This window comes from Rhynchophorus ferrugineus, unplaced genomic scaffold (assembly GCF_030347505.1).
Source record: "Rhynchophorus ferrugineus isolate W39M unplaced genomic scaffold, kcgeb_rfMv2 rfM9, whole genome shotgun sequence".
NCBI classification, from domain to species: domain Eukaryota; kingdom Metazoa; phylum Arthropoda; class Insecta; order Coleoptera; family Curculionidae; genus Rhynchophorus; species Rhynchophorus ferrugineus.
In genome coordinates this window covers 3,894,614-3,906,299 of record NW_027472588.1, presented here as the reverse complement: position 1 = coordinate 3,906,299, position 11,686 = coordinate 3,894,614, and the positions used below count along the sequence as shown (strand labels likewise).

Here is an 11,686-nt window from a genome sequence, read left to right as displayed (position 1 = left end):
GTTTTTGCTCTTCGAGGAGCCACCTTCAAGTTTTTTTATTTTTTGGTCCATATTCAATAAATAATACTCCATTTGGATAATTTTGTTTAGCATAAGTTGTAGGGTTTTACTATCGTTGCCTTCGTCGTGACTATTTGTCCTCATCGCAGTTATAACAAAAGGCATACTTTGGTTTTCTTTTGCTTTGAGTGAAAGTCCCTGGCCTGGCCAAGGATGGCGCTACTTTTATTGCATTCACCGCTCTTCCAGTTAGTATTAACCTTCAAAAGAAAGCTGTTAAAATGTATGATGATATTCTACTCATTAGTTTGTGAGTATATAATAGTTCTAAGAGTGACACTACTTTTGTTATTTTTAAAACACTGAATCAAAAACAAGTTCATGTTTTAATTTTACACTGCTTCTTGATGGGCAGAAATATCTTTCAACTGAACTCCGCTCCATCAAACGTGGTGAATTAAGTGAACGAAAAGTGAAGCTGCGCAAGTTAACTAACATCGTAAAGATATCAAAAGAACGTGTTGGTTTTATATTGCATGAGTATTTGTCTATGAGAAAGCTCTGTTCAAAGTGGGTGCCGCTTTTGCTCACTGTTGACCAAAAATAAGAACGTGTTGATGATTCTGAACACTCTTTCGCCATATTTACTGGTACGCACGGTACTTTTCAGCCCATGTGTTACACTCGGTGTGTCTCTCTCCATGATGTATTTTTTTGGTTCAGCCTTGTGACCACTTTTATTTCGGAGTTTTCGTAGTTCTTCCTCTCCTAGAACAAAATGGGAAGGAATGATACGGTCTTAGGAATTTACAGACTGCAAACGGAAATAAATTCGGTATCGTCCACAGCTATTTTGGACCAACTGTATGTAAACTGTTCGTGTTATTTTTGAGATTGTTTGATGGTTTCACCGTAGAACCTGACAACGGACGAGTTTCATCTCATGCAGCGGGTTACAAAACCGATAGTTCCTGCTACCGTCCAATTTTCCTTGTCACGAAACTAATAATCAGCTAATTTGTCCGACATGTTCGCACATCGAAATCTCCGCTCGCTTTTCAGGCGATTGTTGGAGGGTAAATGGGTCCTTTGTCTCCAATGTACGGCACACGGTACCATGGCATCACGCGAATCTGACAAGCAACGTATTACCGACGGTCTACGTGGCAACAATGCGGTATTGTCGCTGGTATCCATAACGCATGTTATCTGTTTATAGGACTGTTTTCGTAGCGTTAATTGAATGCCGGAATTGGACGCTTGTTCTCCACGGGCCATTCTAATTTATTGCTACAGTCGCTCGGATAATTCCGTAGTCAATGGGTTTTCTTTACAGTCGACGACGCATCGATTGTTGTCAGCAGCGGGGATAAGTTTCCACTTTGGTGGCGAATATTATCGTTAACGCATTCGATGAAACAGAGCTATTCAATTTCCAGTTAAAATATGAGGTAATTGTATCCTCATTATTTCAATACTTAAAAAATATTTTTAACAAAAAAATTGAACGGACTTCAAAAAATAAATAAGGAACTCACTAAAAAGTAAAAAATAATAAAACTTAGATTTTTAACACAAAAGAAAAACGTTACATAAGAAATTATGTTCATAATAATTATTGTAACAGGTCAAATGAAAAGTCCCCGGCCTACCATAGTAAAACACATTTTTTTGGCAAAATTAGTTTTTTTTGATTCAACATAATTTCCTTCAAGGGTGATCACCTCTTCCTTCGGCGAAAATTTCTTTCCAGCAAGCATACTCTTGAGATATAAGAATAGGAAATAATCTCTGGGGGCCAGATTTGGAGAATACTATGGATGAGGAAGCAATTCGAAGCTCAATCCATGGATTTTTGACACTGTGCACTGTCTTGGTGAAGCAACACGTTCTTTTTCTTAAAATGCGACGGGTTTTTGGCGATTTCGTCCTTCAAACGGTCCAATAACGCTATAAAATAGGCGCTGTTGATAGTCCTTCCTTTTTCAAGGCAGTCAATGAAAATTATTCCATGCGCATCTCAAAATGCAGACGTCATAATCTTGCCAGCCGACTGTTGCAATTTCCTACGCTTTGGAGCGGGTTCATCGTGTGCAATCCACTCGGATGACTGTCGATTGGACTTCGAAGTGAAATGATGGAGCCATGTTTCATTCATTGTCATATATCGACGAAAAAACTTCGGTTTATTTCATTTGATCATCTTCAAATACTGTTCCGAATCATCAACTTGTCGTTGTTTTGGTCAAAAGTGAGCTCGGACGGCACCCACTTTGCACAGAGCTTTCTCATACCCTAATATTCGTGAATAATATGACGTACACGTTCAGTTGATATCTTTAGAGTGCCTGCTATTTCATTCAATTTCAGTTTACAGTCATTCAAAACCATTTTGTGGATTTTTTTAATTGTTTTAGTCGGTAACAATCTCTTTTGAGCGTCCACTGCGTTAACCGTCTTCGGTGCTTATTTTACCACGTCTAAACTTAGCATACCAATCCTTGGTGGATTTTCCTGGGGCAGTGTCCGGAAACTCGGCATCAAGCCAAGTTTTTGGTTTAACTGTATTTTTTCCCTTCAAAACGCAATATTTTATCAACACGCGAAATTCCTTTTTATCAATTTTTTGTGCAATGCAAGTTGCTTAACTCATAACTCTATAATTCACAAACTAATGATCCGATAGCAAATTTATACACGCATCTTCTAAGCGCTAGGACTAACTAAAAATCATATGGATTTAATTCTAGTAACGCCACCTATGTGTCAGGCCGGGAACTTTTCAATTGATCTGTTAATAACAAAAAAAGTGTATACTAGGTTATTTGACAAATCTTTGTGGGTTTCTCTCGGGTGCAAAGAAGAATATCAAAGAAGAAGATTATCAAAAGAAAATATTCTAGAGTTATTTTTATGTTGTGTCAACTAAGTTTATTTAAAAGGGAATGAATTATTAAAGCAAATGCTGTCAAAGTCAAATATGTACCACAATTATACTTAATCATTATCTTCTTCCAAAGCTGAAACGCTTTTAACCAACTCTCCAAACAACCAATAAACCAACAACCAATTTTTAAGCATTTTTTTAAATTTCAAATAATATATCACCCTTTCCGGATCTCAGAGAATAATAGTCCCTTATTTTCAATTTTTAGAGTTACCCACTGCGTCTTCCGTTTATGAGATCGATTTTTCAGCAAAAATACGTGAAAGTCTGGTGAAACCTGCACCCTCAATATTAGTTTTGTATTCTTGACTAGTACATTTTAACTAAAAATTATTCTGAGAAAAAAAATGAATAACTATATAAAATATTGAAATATAAATTGATCCGATAATAAGCCCTTACACCATATCTATATAAAAAACTTTAAAAATTAATTCACACTACAGTCCTTATACCAGAACGGAAATACATACTAGCCATTATAACAGAACTTAACACCTCATTTAGCTAAACGCAGAATAAATAGTTTGGTAATTATATCCATTCCCTTTATGGTAAATACAAAAAATAATATATATAATAAGTATAAAAGGAAACCTCTTATTATATACGCACACGTTCATAGACAGACACAGGAAAATACGTGTAAAAACTAAATCAAATAAATATAAACATGATGTCAGGGCAGACAATAAATTATTGTGCGATTGTGTTATATCCGTTTTAGAATTATAAAATATGGCATTGTGTTTTTCGACATATAGCACATATAAAACTTTTTTCTGTGCTCTTCAAGCTTATACAAATTGAAAATAATGTTCTGTTAATTGTATAGTATATATGATTCGCGTTGCTTGCTTTCAAGCCCCGCCATGTTAATCGAAAACAACATTTCCATTATGAAAATAACTTTTCAAGTTTATATCAAGTTTATTGCTTTCTTTATTTATCTGTATCCGAGTGATATCCGAAAAACACTTCTTTAACAACAGTTCACCATTTTCCTGTTAAAATAAAATAGTTTTCAAATAAGTTAAAATTATTAACTTTAAACCCTAGACTTTTGAGAACTGGCGCAGTCAGTGATCTTCGTGGCAAATGGTAAGGGTCGTTCCTATGGAACTTATTAAATTAACAGAATCATAACTTGCTTGGCAAGAAAGGAAAATAAGTTAATGTTGGATAGGTAGTCGTTTCGCAGTTACTCAAAGCCTTCCTTTCCAATAGTTTAGTAGAATTCAGGCAAAAACATTTTGGTCCTCTAATTTTTAACCATTGAAAGTTATAAATATCCATCCTATGACAAACTGTTCAAGTTCGTAAATTCCTGGGGTTGCTGCAGACTAACCTAGACCATTGGAGTTTGGACAGTAGAGGCGGATTGTAGTAGATCAGTTTCCCAGTTAGTTTCCTAGAATATTAGAATTTGAGGAAACGAATACTAGGTTGACTAAAAACAATATAATTCAGAAGATCGGCAAACTAAAACTGTCGAGCGATGGTATAATGTATGAATGTTCACAAATAATTTTTCTACAACTGTAAGCCGTCCAAATGGTACAGTGACTAGATACATACCTTTGATCATTTAATTCACTTCTTTAAAGAAGTTTAAGAAATTTAAATCTCTCTCAATATTCCTAAGAAGATTCTATTTTCAATTCTTGTAAAATTGTCAAAATATTTGTACCAAATGCATAAATATTTTTTTCAGAAAGTCACCTGGTATAGCTCACGGAAACTATTTTTGACAAAATCAAACGCCATCATGGACCTTCAGAGCTTCCTAATTTTACCACAATGGTATCGAAGGCGACTTGGTTGGTGCAGTGGTAAAGGCGACAGAACGGTCCACTTACTGTTGCGATCGTCGCGGGTTCGAATCCTGCTGGGGCATGGTCGTAAATTTATGATTGTGATTGTTTAATATTTGTGATTGTCCTTAGGCAATACTGCAAAATCGGACAAGGACAATAATCCCAGTAACGCCAGTAACCAGGCTGGGTAAGACTGGATGTTTTCTGAGCTGATTTCTAAGTAGGTCACTCGCTAGTCGATAGGTTTAATGCCGAGGACCGTGGTTCGGAGCCTACTTTAAACTATAGATCTAGTCCAGATAAACCCTCGCTGATAAAAAAGGAGACTTTAAAACACAAAAAGTGGTATCAAAGTCTAAAATCAGAGTCCGATTGGCGACAACATAGTGATAAATGAATGTTACTTTCCACCTCTTTAGTGCTATATTTAAATAAATTTTTATTGATGAAATGCAGGTTAGAAATAATATAACCTAACATATTAAAGCTTTTACTTAAACTACGTTATACAAACTACCTTTATGTAGGAATCTTCGGCTTGTATATTAACCACTATTCTTCCAAGTCGATAAGATTTGACAAATAAATATGAAAGACAACATTGCCATTGAATGATTTTTTAAGACATTTAGTATACATTAAAATTGATTATACAAAAGTGAAATACCAAACCAGACTTATTTGATAAAAGAATAATTTCTTTACCTGCATTTTAAAATAAAATTTACTTATTTACTTCAATATCTAATCACTCAAACAGTAGTCATATTTTTCACTGTCCGTAAATTTATTTATATCAATCAGGCAAATGCCGTTGCCAAATTGAAGTCACAACGTAAACTCGAACAATGTAATGACGAGATTGCAGTTCATTCTCATCCTCCAGTAAGTTTAAACCGGCTAAATACACCTTAGAACTAACAATATCAAAGAAACAACGAATAATATTAATCAGGCTATCTCTTGTATCTTGTATGTAATCCCATCAACGCCGATGCCATTCAGTCACGCCGCGCAGAACAAAAAAAAACCTCTCGTATTCTTTCGGAGCGTTCCTGCATTGAGGCAGGATTAGCAGGTCTGCATCTGACTCTTTAATTAGTCGTCTTTTCTTAATTAATTTCAATCGACGCCCATTGTTCCGCATCGATGCCGAGAATGATGTCGTGAGGGGTGGTGGCAGCGGCCGGGGTGAAGGGGGTACGAATCGTGCCGGGACTCATTGTTTTGCTAATTTTCCGAACCAAACGATTTTATACGCTAATCAAAAGGAAAGCCCATCGACGCGGCACATTCTATGAGTTGGGCTTCTCAAATTGGACGGAGAATATGCGCGAGAATAAGTGAGAAAACAATGATTGAAAAGGTGGGTGGTGGTAGTGTTGACGAAGGTGTGCGAAATCAGGAATAATTATTAGGTATTTAGGAGGAAAGAGGTCGGAATGAAGTGTGGTATTTGGAGAGACCGTGGTTTTGTTTTCGCCAGTTGAAGCCGTTGATATCTTGGATTACATATGAGCGATAACGATTAGTTGTGAATGAGAATTCAGACTTTTTTTGTTTTAATATATATAGTAAACGTCCAAACAATATATATATATATATATATATATATATATATATATATATATATATATATATATATATATATATATATATATATATATATATATATATATAAATATATATATATATTTATATATATTCCTTAGGAAATATATTATGAAAATTAGTAATTTTACTTATTATACATTTCAAACAACTCACAGAACCTACAGGGCAAATCATTTTTTGCTTAGAGCGATCTTAATTTACAAATTAACAAGCAAGACGTGTACCGAATAAATATATATATATATATATATATATATATATATATATATATATATATATGTAATATACAGCATATATATCATTATCATATTTTAATGTATTAAATATATACAAATTAATATATAAAATGTATTAGAGCCTAAATTTGCTGCTGTTGTATCAGGCCAATGGCAAGAAGGGAATCTTTTCCGGCTGAGCGATTGTTTTATCCCTCGAACAATGGGGATCGAGCTCATCTCCGAAGCTACCACCCATGTTCATCCGAGCGCCTATCGTTGGCTAGGTATCTTTTATAGGGATGGTTGTCTGCGCCTAATATTTATTGGCCTTTTGTCTTCTTTGGGACGTTAATTGTTCACATTTCATTCTTAATTGAAGGTAGTATGAAATTTAATGTCTTAGTCTGGTTATTCCCCATTCATTATTGTTCTTCTATTTTTTATGAGATATGTTTTAATTTAAATTAATGTATGTGAATGTTGAAGGTACATGACATGAATGTACTATACAGTTTAATATATTTATATATCCATAATAAAGGATAACAAATTGAATCTATAAGTATATATACGTTTAATATCATCAAAACTTACAAGTACTCATTTAAAATTATAAAACTTAATGTGATTTGAAGACCTACCCTAGAGTTTCAGTAACTATGATATTTCAGCAAATTCGAAACAATTACATAACAGGTCAATTGTAAAATCCAGGGTCTGACACATGATGGCGCTACTAGAATTCAATCCATACGTTTTTTAGTTAGCCCTAACCCTCAAAAGTTGCGTGTATAAATTTGACAGCTGTCGGATCATTAGTTTGTGTATTATAGCATTTTGAGTGAAGCAACTTTTGTTATTGTGAAAAATATGGTTATAAATAAATTTCGCGTGTTGATAGAATATTGCTTTTTGAAGGGAAAAAATACAGTTGAAGAAAAAACTTGGCTTGATGACGAGTTTCCGGACACTGACCCAGGAAAATCAACCATCAAGGATTGGTATGCTAAGTTTAGAAGTGGCGAAATGAGCATCGAAGACGGTTAACGCAGTGGACGCCCAAAAGAGGTTGTTACCGATTAAAACATTTAAAAATCCACAAAATGATTTTAAATGACCGTAAATTGAAATTAAATGAAATAGCAGACCCTCTAAAGATATCAACTGGACGTGTACATCATATCATTCACGAATATTTGGATATGAGAAAGCTCTCTGCAAAGTGGGTGCCGCGCGAGCTCACTTTTGTCCAAGTATAATAAATCAAGTGTAATAAACTCGAATTTTTGTATCCATATGTGACAATGGATGGCTCCACCATTTCACTCCGGACTCCAATCGACAGTCATCCGAGTGGATGGCAAAAATCCATGAATTGTGCTTCGAATTGCTTCCTCATCCACCGTATTCTCCAGATCTGCCCCCCAGTGACTATTTCCTGTTCTCAAATCTCAAAAAAATGCTCTATAACAAATCGTACTACATCCTTGAAGGGAATTATGTTGAATAAAAAAGACTAATTTTGTCAAAAAAATGTTGTTCTACTAAGGTAGGCTGGGGATTTTTCAATTGGCCTGTTATACGACTTTGGCTTTATGTGACTTTTTTACTTAAAATTTATTGAAAGTAATTTTTCGCGAAAAGAAGGGAAAATTTGTTGAAACAACTGTAGATAGAATACTGTTGGCACAATCTTATTTTAATATAAATTAAATTAATGTAACATAAATAAAAACGTGACTCCCGTTATCATTATCATCATCAGCAGTAACGACCTCATATTTCACAAGAAAAACTAGTTTAAAAAACTACTGTGAGGAATAAACTAATTAATTCATGGGCAATAGAGTCCTTGAACAACACCTTAAAAAGAATGCTAGGGTAACAGTTGGAAACTATTAGATTCATTATTCAAACTATATTATTCAAATGCTATCAAAATTATCAAAATAGAGTACTTATCAGAGGCCATAAGAAAAGTCACAAAAAAAATAATCCATACAGTTTTACAGCATTCAGACGAATTTTGGTAAAAATGTTTTAAAGTATACTATATCAAAATAAATATTTTATTTATATTGTTTGTGCCTGTATCTTACATAGATTATTTTTGTTTTATTCGAGTTATTGCAAAAAAAATTGTTTCACATAAATATCATCGTGTTCCATATCTAGCTACAAAATTATTTCATTTTACTAATCATTCATACTTTGTACACTTGTTTCCGCATTTTCTGGCTCTAATTTTAACTAACATAACTAAAATTTTAACACTTTAAATGTTATAGTATACACATATGATCACACAATTGACATATTAATTTGTGATAACTGCATGTGTGATAACATCAGGTATTTTAATGGTTTTTTACATATATTTCACCAAAACAGCCATAACAATTACAATCTATTTAAGGAAAAATGATATTGTAGGATTTAAAACGTGTGAAAAGGACCCCGTCTATCACATATTCTTCTATGACATAATAATAGTAATATTAAGAGCGGCAAAAAGTTCTCCATTATAATCCACCATTTCGTCGCAGGAATTGTACGAGTTATGTACATTTTTCTATCGCAACTCCTGCAACTCGACTCGAAACTGTCTACCTCTATAACTAAAATGCATATTAAACTGCATTCAGCGCGATAAAGTCGATATTGGCCCCATTCAGCGCGCTTCAAAAGGACAATAAAAATCCGTAAAACGTCGATCCTATTCCACAGTCGAATTTGATAAAATTGTTTCGATTTCCAACTACAGAATGTTAAGTTTTAATTAGTATTTTTTTGGCGTCATATATGCTATATATGATTGATAACGTTTTGATGACTCATGAGCATCCATTAATAGTTATTAATTAATATGACACGCAAATACTAGTTTATAATATTAAGGAGTGTGAGATAATTGATGAAGATCGAAAAACAATTTACATAAGTCATGTTTTTCAATCAAAGGTTACAATCGTTGTAGCAGAAGTTATACGAAACCTTGATGGTATACAGAAACAAAAATATCTACTACATGACGTACAGAAACAATTACGAATGATTTGAATAAATATCACAAGATATAAACGACTACAAAGTTACCTATTAGGAATAAACCAAACTAATTTTTCACAACCCTTACCACACCCTTGGATATATTGATACGTTTCATACGAATAAAAATATACAGGGTAACCGATTGCCTATACTTATAATTTTATCATGTTAATAGTGAATAACTTTTCTATGTAGTTTAGAATGACATTATTGACTGGCTGACTAATTTTATCATTAACTATATTTGTTAAAACTTTCTCATGATGGCATATAACTCTATATCAGTATTATTCCATCCGTATAACTCAAATTCGATAATGAACTATTCATGCCAGTAACCAAGCTGGGTAAGGCCGGAATTAATTCAGTTATAGTTTCCAAGTAACTTACCCACCAGCAAGAGAATAAAAGAGATTTTTTGAAGAAAAAAACTGCCAAATTAACAATAGAGTTACCTTTCTTTAGAACGTTATGTATTATGCGTATATCAGATAAATTTCGATACAATATGATCCCTGTAAAACCAACTCATTTTCTAATTAATAGTTTATCTCTGTTATCAGACGTTACTACATCTATTATAGTAATATTGCCTATAATAAATCGATAAAGACTGTATTTTAAAGTTTATCTGTCTCTTATATATAAAATATCTATCAAATTTATGGAAGAAATAAAAGTATACCATAGTTTTTCAAATATTAAAAATGATTTTATATAGTAGTTATAATCTAACTAAATGACCACAAAATTATTTGAAAGAACAAGGATACAACACAATAGCCTATAACAAAATAAATATACCAGCTTATCAAGGCATTTGTTAAATTTAATTTCTCTTATAGCGGTTACTTTTATTAATAGTTTAAAAATATCAGTTACTATACAATATTTTAAACCCCTCTTTTTCCAAAGATTTATTCGTTTCATTATTTTTTGTTTCACTTCTCAAAATCAATATCAATTCAATTTCAACCGTGGGACAAATTGCAAAAGCAAGGGTTTTAGGGGCGGCCTACATCAGATCAGATGTTAGGGCGAATTGGTAGAAGTATTGCCAGATCAAACATGTTAGATTAAAGACATGACAAGCACAAGGGTTTCCCTTTATTTCTTAATTGCTTAAAACCCTCGATAGGCTTTCCTTTAATTGAATTTCGTCGGGTTTAATTTACATACAAGTAGATAGTTTTTTTTAAATTTTTGTTTATATATACAAAAAAATAATTAAATAATTTTTAAAAAATCGATACTTATGAAAGTACGTGCATTAAAAGGCTGTGGCTATAAAATTCTCCCACAGACCGTGTGGCCTAATGGATAAGGCGTCGGACTTCGGATCCGAAGATTGCAGGTTCGAGTCCTGTCACGGTCGCTTCACTTTTTTTTATTAAAATAATATTCTATACGTGTATAATAGTGAAAGATAGTTATTAAGTTGTATTTCTGCTATATTTTTCGAGTATAAATGATAAAATATTTTAAAATTAGTTTTATTCTTTAATTATATTTTTTGTTTAAATTGTTGTTTATTTGTTGCGACATCTAGTAGAGAATTGAAAAACGTCGATTGTTTCTCGTATAGGTTGTTACAGTATTTTTACGTCTGCCATCTATCGAAGACTTATGTTATTAGAAAGATTCTATTACACTACAGATTCCTCTATTATTTATGACCTGCCCTGCTCAGATAAACAGCAACAGATGAATTCGGAACAACACTAACGTAGCCATCTCTTGGCTTATTGCAGAATCGCCAGGCTACAGTTTACTATAAAATTTATAATGCCTTAAAAAAGTCAATGTTTCAGTGCATTCTCAATGGATGGCGCCACAAGTTCGTGGGAGTTAGAAAATTAAAATTAACAATAATGAAATTGATAGAGTATTTATCGAATGATTCGTTACAAGTTTAATTAGAATCAAACGAAAACTGGACGTTATTAAATCGGAATGATAATATGCGTGGATTCGTAGGGTTGGCGTTGCGCCAATAAAATAATATTCTATACGTGTATAATAGTGAAAGATAGTTATTA

General features: G+C 33.1%; 1 non-coding gene across 1 annotated transcript; it reads left to right on the top strand.

The window, feature by feature from the left end:
- The first annotated feature begins 10,949 nt into the window (after window positions 1–10,949).
- TRNAR-UCG (transfer RNA arginine (anticodon UCG)) lies at window positions 10,950–11,022 on the top strand. Its single transcript has one exon. It is a non-coding gene; the product is annotated as a tRNA-Arg (tRNA).
- The last annotated feature ends 664 nt before the right edge of the window (window positions 11,023–11,686 follow it).